General features: G+C 43.4%; 1 long non-coding RNA gene and 2 pseudogenes across 5 annotated transcripts; 1 reads left to right on the top strand and 2 right to left on the bottom strand.

Annotated features, from left to right (window-relative positions):
• Positions 1-1,463: 1,463 nt before the first annotated feature.
• On the bottom strand, positions 1,464-2,096 carry LOC112895189 (annotated as a pseudogene).
• A 3,310-nt stretch (positions 2,097-5,406) lies between these two features.
• Positions 5,407-11,771, top strand: LOC112878957. 5 transcript variants are annotated; one of them, XR_003225904.1, is made up of 4 exons: positions 5,410-5,535; positions 7,708-7,815; positions 11,267-11,461; positions 11,595-11,771. It is a non-coding gene; the product is annotated as an uncharacterized LOC112878957 (long non-coding RNA). The 5 variants fall into 5 exon arrangements; XR_003225903.1 differs by lacking the exons at positions 5,410-5,535; positions 7,708-7,815 and adding exons at positions 9,882-10,405; positions 10,481-10,792; XR_003225905.1 differs by lacking the exon at positions 7,708-7,815 and having other exon boundaries at positions 5,407-5,535; positions 11,595-11,769.
• LOC112878955 lies at positions 5,555-10,009 on the bottom strand (annotated as a pseudogene).
• Positions 11,772-13,003: the final 1,232 nt, after the last annotated feature.

The following is a 13,003-nucleotide window of genomic DNA, read 5'->3' as shown; positions in this document are numbered from 1 at the left end:
GGCAGTGCTTATTGTTGGATAGCTTTTTTTTCGGAACGTGCCAGGGAAAGCAATACAACCATTACGAATCTTATTGGATGGCTAACAGGACAATCTTGGGTTGTGCTATCATTTTCAAGCTGTGGTCAAACAGTGCTATTGTAACCTTCTAGATTGCAAGTACCGTCAGCAAACATGTCAATGACAGTGGGGCACGCAAGAAAAACGATGCACGTGAAAACAATGGAAGTTTGTTCGTTGTTTCTCACGGGTTCGTGTCTGAGGTTCTAGCTAGTTGCCTTGTGGGTCAGCATCTTCGGCCCATATTGCCGGTTAGCTGTATGCCTTGCTGAGTATTAGTATACTCAATCTTGCTAGTTATATGTTTTTAGGTAATGTCTTTGAAGATCCTACTCTTCCCCTGTCTTGGCCCTGCTCTTCCAGATGGTTGGTCCGTGGAATGGGATCCGTCCCCGGGCAACACTGATGATACCGAGTGATATCGTGCCCGGGCTTAGCATGACATCCGTCTTGATGACGTGTTGTAAGTCATCGCGTTTGTTTTCCGCTGTCAAAAACCATAACATTAACAGTTTGTAATAATTTTTCTAAGTGTGGAACTTCGTACTATTTTTGAAAACCCTTGTAATGTAATTCTCTGTGATGTAAAATATGATGGTGACTGTATCTCTGGACTCACCTTCGTGTGAGGTAACCTTATTGGATCCTGTATTGGTCGTTTATCGGGACGTTACCCGACAGGCCAAGGGATTATACCGTTTGAAGTACGTTGGAGCCCTCTGGAGTGGATTTGCGTACTTGAGCTGGTATAATTCAGGTTGGTTCTGCCACGGCTCCGCACCCCTGGCCCTTTAACCTGTTCGCTCGTGGCCTGTTGCCTTGCACGCGCACTTGCTTGCGGAATCGAGCCGAGCCGGCCACTGGCAAAACACTTCCGCTCGCACTCGCGAACGCGCCGGTTCAATTCCGCTCGGACCTCCGGGTTCTGCAACTTCGCCGCCGGTCTTGCGCTGCGCATCGAACCCGCGCTGCGTTATTCCTGCCCTGACCGCCTTGCCGCTGCGCAGTTGCTCCGAGCTCGCCGCGCTATAACCGTCGCCTAAGATTCACCACTTCTCCTTCCGGCTCGCCTCACCATAAGCGTAGCTGCATCACTATCCGTGGCCTCAACCGCCTCACGCCGAGCACTCGACGTGGCCGAACCCCGGAAGGAAGCCCTGGACGCCATGCTGTTTGCAGACAAGCTGCTGCCGAACCCGCCTCTGCTGCGTACTCCGCCTCTGAGGCGGAGGATGCCTGGTGGTGGCTGCCCACGGGGATGCCGTGCGTTGCCGGAGTAGGAGAAGAAAGGCGGCGGTGGAATGTGGGTCGGGGGCTCGGAGAATGGACAAAGCCACATTTACCGAGTGTCTGAGACACTCGGCAAAACAATATAAGCACTCGGCAAAAACTTCGCCAAGAGCCTAATCCTGCTCTCGGGGAAAAAAAGGAGGTGACGGTTCTCGCGAGGCTGCCCATGACGCCGTCCACCGGCTGCTGTGCGCGCTCAGGCCAGGGAGGCCGAGCCCGAAGGTGGCGCTGCCGGGCGCGCTCGCCGCGGGGCCCGCCATCTGGGTGTAGTGCGCGCCCGCGCCCGCTCCACCGATGGTGGCGCCCATCTGCGCCGCCTTCTGCAGCAGCGCCGTGGCCGACAGGTGCGCCGACGCGGCGGGCGGCTGCGGCGCGGACGTGGCCGAGCTCTACGCCGCTGCGGCGGCGGCGTTGCAGAGCGGCTGCAGCAGCGGGTGGGCGTGGTGGTCGTATGCCATCGACGGCCACGGCGGCATCTCCGTCTTCATGGCGTAGTTGCAGTGATGCTGCTGCTGCGCTGGCGGCGGCTGCATGACCTCCTGCTGCTGGTGGTGGTGGTACTCCTGGAGCGCGGCGAGGTCCTGGACCTGGTGCTGCATCACCTGCGGCGGCGGAGGGGAGTAGAGCAGCGGGTGGTGGTGCGCCGGCGCTGCGGCTGCCATGGCGCCGAGGCCGATGGCCTTGGCACTCTCCTCGGTGAGCGCGTCGCAGAAGGCGCGGTGCGTGATGAAGCTGTCCCGCCTGCAGCATGCGATGCAAAAGAAAGAAGAGAATCAAATCTTTACCCCCTCCTGCTGCGCGGATCAGAGCTCGATCAGAAGCAAAAAGGAAAAGAGAAAGCTAAAAGCAAAAGCTTCCCTCCTCCCGTTTCATCTCATTCACCTGCCATGGCTATGCTATGCTGCCGTGTGTGACTGGTGAGGGCAGGAGTGCGGGACCCTTCGCCGAGTGCCTGATCACAGGCACTCGGCAAAGGTAACGGCCGTTTGCTGTCTTTGCCGAACGTTTCTCTTTACCGAGTGCGGCACTCGGCAAAAGTTTTATTCGCCGACTGCCCGATGAAATACTCTCGGCAAATATTTTTGCACTCGGCAAAGGTGCCGTCTCCGGTAGTGATGCGACATTATCAGTTTTGATAAATCTTAAAGTCAATAATATGGTAAGAGTTTAAAGATTTTAATGAATGATAAGATAATAATGGAACATTTTCCCCTACAAGAACTAAAATTTTACTTGCGAATCCGCGTGGCGCCAAACTCGTTTAGTTATACTAAATGTGCCTTTTCGTAACCTGGTAGCACCTCATGAGGTGAACTCGTTGCGTTTTCGTTAGTGACATGTCTATCTAAAAGCCCGGTCCTAAGGTTAACCTTGTTAAAATGGTTGCTGCAAGTCCTTCATAATATTGCACCTTCTCTATGGATAAATACATACCCACTAGTGATATGAAGCTAATCTACATAGAGATCCTATTTGAATCACTGTATCCCTCTCAAGTTGTGCAAAGCGCGCTCAAGTGCATGCTAATGATCACGACTCGGGTTCAAGTATGCTGCCCATGTAGCTATAGCAGCTCAAGACCTTCACATAACAAGATTGTCAAGAGTAATTCCATTTTCATTCTTAATCAGTTTGTATATTTAAAATCATATCAATTTTCCCGTATTTTTAATATTAAAACATTTTCAGGAAGACTTACATGGATGTTTCAAATTTTAAATAACACTTTTTAATTTGTTGACCCTAAGTTCACTAGGTTTTAACTATGAAAATAAAGTGAAAGGACTCGTTTGTTGATAGTAGAATATTATTGCAGTCGTATTTGTGGTGAGCTTGTCAAGGGTCTTGGCTCCGTTGAGTCCATGTATATCGTGAATCGTGGTGGTCCTTGACAGTTGAAACTGGCAAGCTGATGTGGCCAGTGCTTTATTAGATAGCGAACAGGATAATCTTATTCGGGGGGCTATATTGACATCGGATTTTGGCTAGCAAATCCAAATTATTTAGAGCGAGCAAAAGGCCATCGGCGGGCAGGGTGGCACGCTGAATTTTGAGGCTGATGCAAGACGTCTGCAAGAAGGAGCGGAATTGCCCGAGGAAATCCATACACAGGCCGGGATTATGGGAGGAAATAGTTGAAGATTAGCATCATGGTCGGAATATTTTATTACTCAAGTAGTGCACAGATAGACTATAGTCATATTACGTGCAAGATAAGGGCTCAATGCATACATGGAAGAGCTTGACGTGAGACCAGCTTGGGGAGATCATGTACGAGTATAAATTTCCATTATTTATAGTATGATTTGTATCGTGGCCGGAGTATTATATTATTTAGTATGTTTTGTAACTGAATCAAGGTAGCTAGATCCTAGTCGGTTTAGGGTTATCTAGCGTACCCTATAAATATAAAAAATATAAAGGGTAGCCGTCATTGTAAAGAATCATCTCTTCGGCAAACAGGGCTGCACCGTTTCGATCTCCAGTTCGCCACAGTCTTCGTCAATCAAGTGCTCTAGGTTTTAATCACCGGGCGCATCACTATAATTTCATCTCGTCTACCTAGTTATCGATTTTATCTTATCTTATAAGGCTGCATCAACTTGATCTTTTGCTACATGTGGTAGAATCAAATTACCTCGCCTTGAATAAGATCTATTGGCTACTACATCTGTTACATTGTTTCAATCGCCATATTATAAAGAATTCAACAGAGTGTACTTTATTAGCCGATAATTTCTTATTCTTGGTCTTTACTGAGCTGTTGCCGAACTCTTATTTCATCGCATTTAGATTTATCGGCTAGTGGATTTTACGCCTATCGCTCTGCTGTCAGCGCTGTCTCGGTAGGTCCGATCCGACCGGTGGTGACGCTAGATTAATTGCCATCAGCTTGCTGGTCCTATTTATGAGGATTTATTTGTTCGACGATCGTTTAGTTTGTTGACTATATTTGCCGGCCAATAGGCGTCTGAATATTTATTTATCGCATCGGCCATTGGTTGTCGGATCTATGTACTTCAATAGTCGACAGATCTTCATATATTTTATTTATCCAAGTGTTGTATCGGCTCAGCATTGTGATTCTATTAGCTGGCTGATATGACGTGATTACACATCTTGTCGGTTGAATGGTTAAACTGATTGGCACGCCCGCGCATATCACACGCGCCGATTTGGATTCTGCACTGAAGTTAAGCAGATCTTTTGGATCCTTATATTATCAAAGCAGGGTCCATCATTGTCAGGATTGCGTCAACAGGTTGTGCTGTTATTTCAAGCTGTGGTCAAACAGTTCTATTGTAACCTTCTGGATTGCAAGTGCCGTCAGCAAACATATTAGGCTCATATCGCCAGATGGCCGTCTGTGACATTATCAGCTCTGACAACATACAGAATGTCAGATTATGTGGTGAGATTCGAAAGATCTTAATAAAATGGTGAGATGATAATGCGATCGCACTAACAGTGTATTATCACTCGAGAATCCGCATGACGCCAAATTCCTGCAAGTTTTACTATATGTTCCTTTCGAAACTCTGACACCGTAACTTATATATATTTTAAATTATTGGATCGATCTAAAAAATTAATAAAATGAACTACAATAATATTATATGTAAATAATTTAGGAGAAGAGATGAATTAGAATAGCATGCTATCGTAATTAATTAGCTGATAAAAAAATAATATTAAGTATCCACTTGCATCCTTATCTGGCAGCAATTTACAGTGCCTTTCGAGATTTCTTCATTTTGAATCTGGACGTGTAGAAAGGAATTTGCTTGACGGTAGGGCATTTAGACACCTGAAAACTACACCAGGCTCAAGAGTGAACTATGCACGATGGCTGCTGGGTGCAGTTGGTTGCGCCACTGTTTTTCCCATTCCTTGGTCAATACGTCTGTCTTTTTCTTTTTCTTTTTTGGAGAAAGGGTCAATGCGTCTGTCAATTAGGGTTAAAAGACGTGTTCGGCCCAGCCAGCCCAGTATATAGTTTGCAGCCCAGGTTGCACCACCACCAGACCCAGACACAAGGCCAGGCCCAGGCCCGCTTCCATGTTGCTTCGTCTCGTCTCGATCATTCCCGGCCTCCGCCGCAGGCTCGTTCCTCCCTCTGGCAGCGTTGCTCGTTCTACTGTGCCATCGCGTCCGCCTCCCGCCTCGTGTCCGCATCGGCCGGAGGTAAACGGCTCTTCCCTTCCTGGGCATCTGCGATTACTTGCCGCAGTAGCACTAGCAAACAACCGGCCCTCTCGATCTAAATTTGTGGCCCCCGGGAGGAGGCTGAATGATTAAGTCCCTAAACATCGTTGTAGCATTATTTGGTAGATTGTGTGGACTGCGACTTTGAACTATCTGATGCAGCAAAAGGGGAAGGGTGTGTCCTGGGGAAAGTAGTGTTCATGTACACCCATATGCAATGCATTGGTTCCTGCTTGGGAACCAGAAGTCCAGAACTAAGTAGCAGAATGGAAAGTTTCTGGTGAGCAACAGAAACTGAACTAAAAGCTTCATTGCCAGGATAAAATGCATGACGCCAGGATGTTTCATGGTTTTCTGTTACTAAAGAAGAGCCTGAAATATAGAAAGCCTGAATACAGTATCAAAGTGATAAACTACTTAGAAGTTAGAACCATTCAGCCAACCGCTGTTATTGCAGAATAAAAGCCCTATTTGTTGCGGAAAGCTGGTATATGAACCTAAACTCTTCATCGCTTTTCCCTTGGTTTACAGTTGCAGTTTATCTCTGATCTTGCATTTGGAATATTTTCGAACAAAACAGCCAAACAGGTATTGAAAACATGGCCAAAATAAATTTATTTGAGGCCAAGCAACAGTATATTGGTTGTGTGGCGGTCTTTGTCAAGTTGTAGGAGCATGCTCATCCATTATTAGAACTAAACCTGTGCACAAGTTCCATTGCTTTGGCAGCATTTAATTTTGCGGTGTCCTAATGTGAACATCAGGTCGCTGACGTACTTCCACCCTTGGAGGTGACTGAAACACTCCATTCAAATTTGCTAACTCCATCTCTTAGTAGCTTAGCTGATGGGGTCTCCAAAGTATGTACTAGAGTATCACACATCACTGTTTACAGAGCAGCCCACATGACAGCAACTGCTCAAGTGACACAACTTCTGGAGCTAAACTGAAACCCACATTACAAATTAGCAATACGTAAGATAATATATAGGGCTACAGAAGGATTCTAAGTGGCAGGAGGTAGACCAATTCGAACTATAACTTAATGTGGTCCTCTGTTCTCATAAACAGCTCATCCATTAGCCTTTCAGAACAGAAAAGAACAGGGTAGATGTAGGTCTTAGTTGATAACTATTCTTTTGATTATCAGCCAGACAACCTACTATAGAATGCTTCTCATCCACCACAGATTTAAATATGGTTGGAATTTAGCAGAAGCTGAAACCAAGAAGTTCAATGAGTAATATCAAAACTAAGGAGTCCTAATATCTAACAGCATACAATTAGAATTTAGAAATTGTATCCCAACACTCCTGTTACCTGCCATATATGAGTTTATCCATGGTTACCAGCAATTCTTTCAAAGCATCTCCAATTTGCAGCCTATCTGCTGGCAGATCTTTTGAACATAAAATCCCAATTTGAAGAGCTGAAATGATGCAAGAAATTCTCTTTTCTATGATGTTCTGGTTGTCTTGCGTCCTTGCTTCATTATCCTATGTTACTGACAGTAAATGTTGATCGATGGCACCAATTGCTTGGTCTGGTAATGCCATCTCAACATACTTATGCAGATTAGAACCTTCTGTAAATTCACTATCTGTTGGCCTTTTTCTGGTGAACATCTCCAGCAATAATATACCGAAGCTATATACATCACCTTGAATTGAGACATTATTGCCCTGTCCGTACTCTGCAAATCAACAAATGTAAGGAAATCCGTAAGTTTCACAATATACCTTGTATTCATGAAATAATATCATGTGGAAGCATGCTGGTTCTTGAAATAATATCTGACATCTTTCATAAACAAGTATGGAAGAATATTCTGGATGGCAACAACCATAAAATAAAAATAAGGAGCAAACCTGGAGCAGCATAGCCAATAGTCCCTCTCATAGCAGCCCAACTTGTTGACTGCTCTAAGATGTCACTGGAGTCTTCATGTAGAAACCTTGCAAGGCCAAAATCTCCTACCTGAGCTACCATATTATTGTCGATGAGAACATTAGTTGGTTTGAGATCACAATGAATAATGGGAAATGGATTGTGGTGATGCAGATAAACAATTGCAGAGGCCACAACGATGGCAATGCTTATCCTTTGAACAAGGTCTAGCACCTTCCTTTCACCTTTCCTCTCTGGATGCAGGTGCAGCCATTCATGCAGGTTTCCATTTGGCAGAAACTCATATATCAGAGCCTTGAAGTCATCACCTGGAAAGTCAGTGCTTGAGCAGACTGTCAAGATTTTCAAAAGGTTCCAATGCCTAACATACCTCAAAGTGTCACATTCTGCATCAAAACTTTTAAATGCCCCTCGCCTTTGTAGGTTGAAAACCTTTACAGCAACAACTGTTCATCATGGTTCATCAAACCTTTGTTGCATTGACTAATTCAGCATAAGAGACTCTCAAATGTTGTCAACTGAGTTGAGATTCATGTGTTTCTTCTCGTCTTGGCTTACTTCTCCAATGTAATATTGCAAACAACACAACCACTGAAGTGAGGAATAGTATTCCGGCAACACTGGAGATCAACATGGCTTTCTTTCGAGAATTCATATTGGTAGGATGGCTGGAGCAGAGTGGCAACTTCAATTGAGGAATACCTCCACACAGGCCGTTGTTGCCCACAATTGAGAAAGCTGTTGTGTTGAGAAATATTCCATCCTTTGGAACCTCACCCTCAAAGTTGTTGAATGAGATATTCAAATTGGTAAGGGCTCTCATATTTCCAAGGAAATCTGGTATTCTTCCAGATAAATTGTTATGGGAAAGATCAAGCTCTAAGAGACCATTTAGTTGCCCTACCGATAATGGAATTACACCCTGAAGGAAGTTCCCAGATATAGAGAGATATTGTAAGCTCTGACAGTTACCAATGGGGAGAGGGATCTCTCCAGATATATTGTTACTAGAGAAATCAAGTTCCTCAATATTTCTGAGGTTGCCTACTTCTGAAGCTATAGGTCCAGTTAGCAAATTATGATCTAAGAGCAGGGAATTAGATAAGGTAGAGATGAGAAAGAGTTCTTTGGGTATTGAACCAGTGAGTCTGTTGTGCGAAAGGTACAAGATTTCTAAAGGACAACAGCTTAGACTCGAAGGTATGGCTCCACTGAGGGCATTGCCATCCAGACCAAGTCTAGAAAGCACTGTTAAATTGCCAAGAGTTAGTGGGATTGAACCTAACAGATTGTTATCAGATAGTGCTAGTAAATTCAACCTTTTGAGATTGCCAATTGATAATGGAATATTTCTTTCAAAGAGATTACTATCCATGCCAAGCCCGTTCAAGCCGATCAAGTTCCCAATGCTTTCTGGTATCTTTCCAGTTATATGGTTCATTTCTACATTAAGATAAAACAGATTCCTGGAAAGATTGCCTATCAGATCTGGTAGCTCACCATGTAGCTTGTTTCGACTCACATCTAACAACTTCAAATGACTACAGTTGGTCAGACTTGACAAGAAACTCCAATAGAATTATTTGTACCTTCAAGTTGGTTCTGTGCCAAGTTCAGCACCAACAAATTTTTCTGTTGAATTCCGAAACAATGGGGAATCATCCCTGATAAGAAGTTTTGAGACATTTGAATCCACTGAATCACAGAGGTATTGCATAATGCTGGAGGGATCTCACCATGAAATCGACTATCATCAACTAGAAATAGATCCAGGTTTGGAAGTTTGCTGCCCATGTCAAGTGGAAAAGAACCATTTAGGTGGTTGGATTGTACGTTGAAAATTTCAAGGGAGGAGATGTTGAATATTGAAGGGGCTACAGAACCATCTAATTCATTGTTGTCTATATCGACTTCAATGAGGGCATGGAGGTTTCCAAAGGAATTCGGTATGCATCCTACAAGTTTGTTGAATGAGAGAGAAACCACTGTGAGCAACTTGAGGTTTCCTAGTGATTCTGGGATGTGCCCAACTAAACTATTTTTCTGAAGATCTATAATCGTTAGCAAGGAGAGGTTTCCCAACCAAGAAGGGACTATTCCTGTGAGGTTGTTCTCACCCAGTACAAGGTAATTGAGAGATAAGAGGCCTTGCAATGGTGGGAAGCCTCCTGTTAGTTTGTTTGAATAGATGTTTAGATGGGTCAATGCCGAGAGGTTTCCAAGTGTACTAGGAATGGAGCCCACGAATTGATTTAATTTTAGATTCAGCCATTGAAGGCTTCTGAGTTTACCGATCTCTGATGGTATCTCTCCTGTGAGGTTGTTTGCTCCAACATCAAGAAGTTTAAGATTCACGAGATTGCCGATCGTTGAAGGAATGCTTCCTATGAGAGTGTTATAGCCAAGTCTCAGTACCTGGAGATTTTTCAGGGAGCCGAGTTGGTGTGGTATCTCCAGTTGCAACCTGTTGCTGTGGAGCTCCATTGTCTCAAGGAGCCTGCAGTTAGCTAGTGACGGTGGAATCTGCCCTCCAATGGAGTTCTCACTGATATCTAGATGCCGGAGATCAAGAAGGTCACTGAGTTCTGGTGGCAGGGTACCAGACAGGCGATTTTGTGGCAAATGGAGCCGTCTCAAGTAGGTAAGGTTACCGAGTTTAGGCGTGATGGTGCCAAGAAGGTTGAGCCCAGGGAGATCCAGTGCTATGACCCGGCCATGGCGCAGCCTCCTCAGGCCGCATGCCACGCCGCGCCACTGGCATACTGGAATGGACTGGTTGCCCCAAGATGCCAATCCCCTTGATGGATCACTCTTTATGTGTGCCCTGAAAGACAAGAGTGCGACACGGTCAGTTGCGCTGCTTGTAGAAGCTTTGTGGGTATCAGGCAGGGATGGCAGCCCTGGGGTGGCCCCCGCTGAACAGCATACAACGAGAAGGAAGGTAAAAACAAATGGCAACGCCACCATGGGTTTCATTATTGATGCTCTGTAAGCTGGCTGGTCGGTTTGATTTCAGGTAGGAACAGAGTGAGGCTGGTGTGTTACCGTATTCAGGCTTCAGATGGGAGAAGTGATGCGGTGTTTCTTCTGGTTATATAGAGAGGTAGGCCGGTCTAGGTTCAATTGTTGTAGTACAGTGTGTCTATCCAATTGGATCTTTGCACTAACATAGCAGCCAATCAGCCAGTGACCAATCTTTGTGGCAATCCTGGTTGCTGTTGGGCAAGTTGGGGAAGAATTTCGGAACCGTGACAAGTGGTCAGTTGAGGAGCATGCAAAGGCCTGCCGACTACAGTTTACTGCATGCGTGATGTGAACCTCAACTGTGGTACACTTTTACATCAAATTGCATTTACCGATGACTCATGGATGAGCTAAGCCTGAAGTTTCACGAGTCTGCATTACCTTTTTTTTTCCATTCTTTTGGGATGGTGCTAATTATTCAATCGTTCCATCAGTGCTTTTGCTGCGTGAACCTGACCCTACCTAAGCTTTGATGATTCAAATGATTCTGCTATAAACTCTGAAGAGTTTGCTCTTTGTAAACAAGCATATTGAAATTATATTTTGGTATAACTTCGCTTCCATGACTGGAGCATGTCGTGTGCATAAACATGACTTGCATCATTTTTTTTGTTGATTTTCATTCTCGATAAACCCTTATTGACGTTGGCAAGCTTATTGGTCCAATTGTTTTTATTTCTTTTTTTTTCAAAATAAATATTTTCTCTATTAGATAATTTACATAAGTTTCACTATAAATGTTGCTAACACTGAGCACCTGTACTCTATTTTTATGCAGTTTCATTTCTGGACGCTGGAGATATGCTGATAATGGCCAACTGGTGGCATTCAATCTAAGAAGATGGCCAACTGGTGGCCTTCATGTCTTGTCATTGACATTTTGTTCAATGATTGGGACATGATTTTGTAGTGCAGAAGAAAGGAATTCAAATTGTTCAGTACATCGCCGGTACAAGAAAAGCAGAATTGACAGGTACATGTCGAAGCAGCCATTTGCAACGCATCTCCAAAGTGCATGTGTTCTGTTCTGTGTGTCCTTCGGACATAGAATTTGAATGAATATGCAGGATCAAAATGAACTGACGCTGGTCTCCCTTGACGGCAAGACAGAGACAGGCTAGCAAGAAATGCTGCGAGGTGTGCTAGCTAGCTGCTGACTTTGTTCGATGGTGGCGATTGAAAAGACTGAGATGGCTGGGATCGGAAGGGAGCTACGGAAAGAATATGTGAGATAAATTGTTTATCAAAAGTCAGCTTGTTAGCCGCTCTATTCTTTTCTGATTTCTTTTGTTTTCTTGCAGACGGATTTAATGCTATTTTTTCCTTTCTTGTGAGCATTTTTATTACCTTTTTATTTTTATTTTTATTGCATATAATTAATCGTAATTATACACATTTGCCTCTCATTTGCTCAAAAAAATTTAAACGATTTTTTGCAAGACTTTGGAAATTTTAATTAATAATTTACAAAGGCATGTTCAACATTTTCCATGTGACATGATAAGTTGTTCTTAAATAGTACAGATCTTATCTCCCTCTCCAGCAAACTTGATAACAAACCAAACCCACATGTTAAGCCACACCATCAATAAATAATAGATCTTAACACCCTAAACTCTAAAAAATCTAAACCCTATCAAATGACCATCTTTATGGGTAACCGTGGCCCCACAAAAAGTTAACGGCAGGAGTAAGGCCACATCCCAACTCTTAGAGATAGTACTAAAACTAAGAATATAAATGTCAACTAAGGGATATTACTAAAACTAATTTCTCTGATGTTGAGGTTGTCTATTCACTACTACATATAAATGATTTTCCTTGACACTTCACCTTGATTTCTAGTGGCGAACATCAATACCAAGTACCAGAGGCGACACACTATAGCTGAAAACCGCCAGCGAAATGGATTTCCAATGGAGGTTTTCCTAAGAACATGTTCTTGGAATTGAATTCCATTCTAATAATAAAAATTTAGATATAAATCTATTAAGCTAATATAATTATATATGAAATATATTTGTATACTATTGTTGGCCATACGAGAGAGATACTTATGTGCTATATTTCTACCATAAAGGAGTGAGCCAAAAAGCGTGCTATAAGTTACACAATAGAAACATAGTTTGATGATGTATAGAATCAATTTACACCTCCCATCTATGATTTTAAGATAGGCTTATATCTAAACTTTGAAAAGTGGTGGGATATCAAATTCTAAGACAAATAGTTTAATTTATTAAGTAGATTTTAATTCCTCCAAATTAAGAGGATCCAAATGGACTCTAAAAGAAATCGCTATTAAAAATGGTGCCATTTCTAACCGCGGTTTTATGGAAATGGAGTATCCATGTTTAAAGTCAATTCTCTAATCTCTAGCCAGATTGAAGGAGTTCAGTAGCTAATTTAATTATCTTTTTTGCATGAAAACTAATGTAACCTTGATTTAGTGTGCTCCGTCATGAAATAATTATTATATTCATGCAATAATATACTTTTTGAGAATTTAAATGTA

Source organism: Panicum hallii, chromosome 1 (genome assembly GCF_002211085.1).
Source record: "Panicum hallii strain FIL2 chromosome 1, PHallii_v3.1, whole genome shotgun sequence".
NCBI lineage: Eukaryota > Viridiplantae > Streptophyta > Magnoliopsida > Poales > Poaceae > Panicum > Panicum hallii.
The sequence above is the reverse complement of the archived record's forward strand: the minus strand, read 5'-3'. Positions and strand labels throughout refer to the sequence as shown.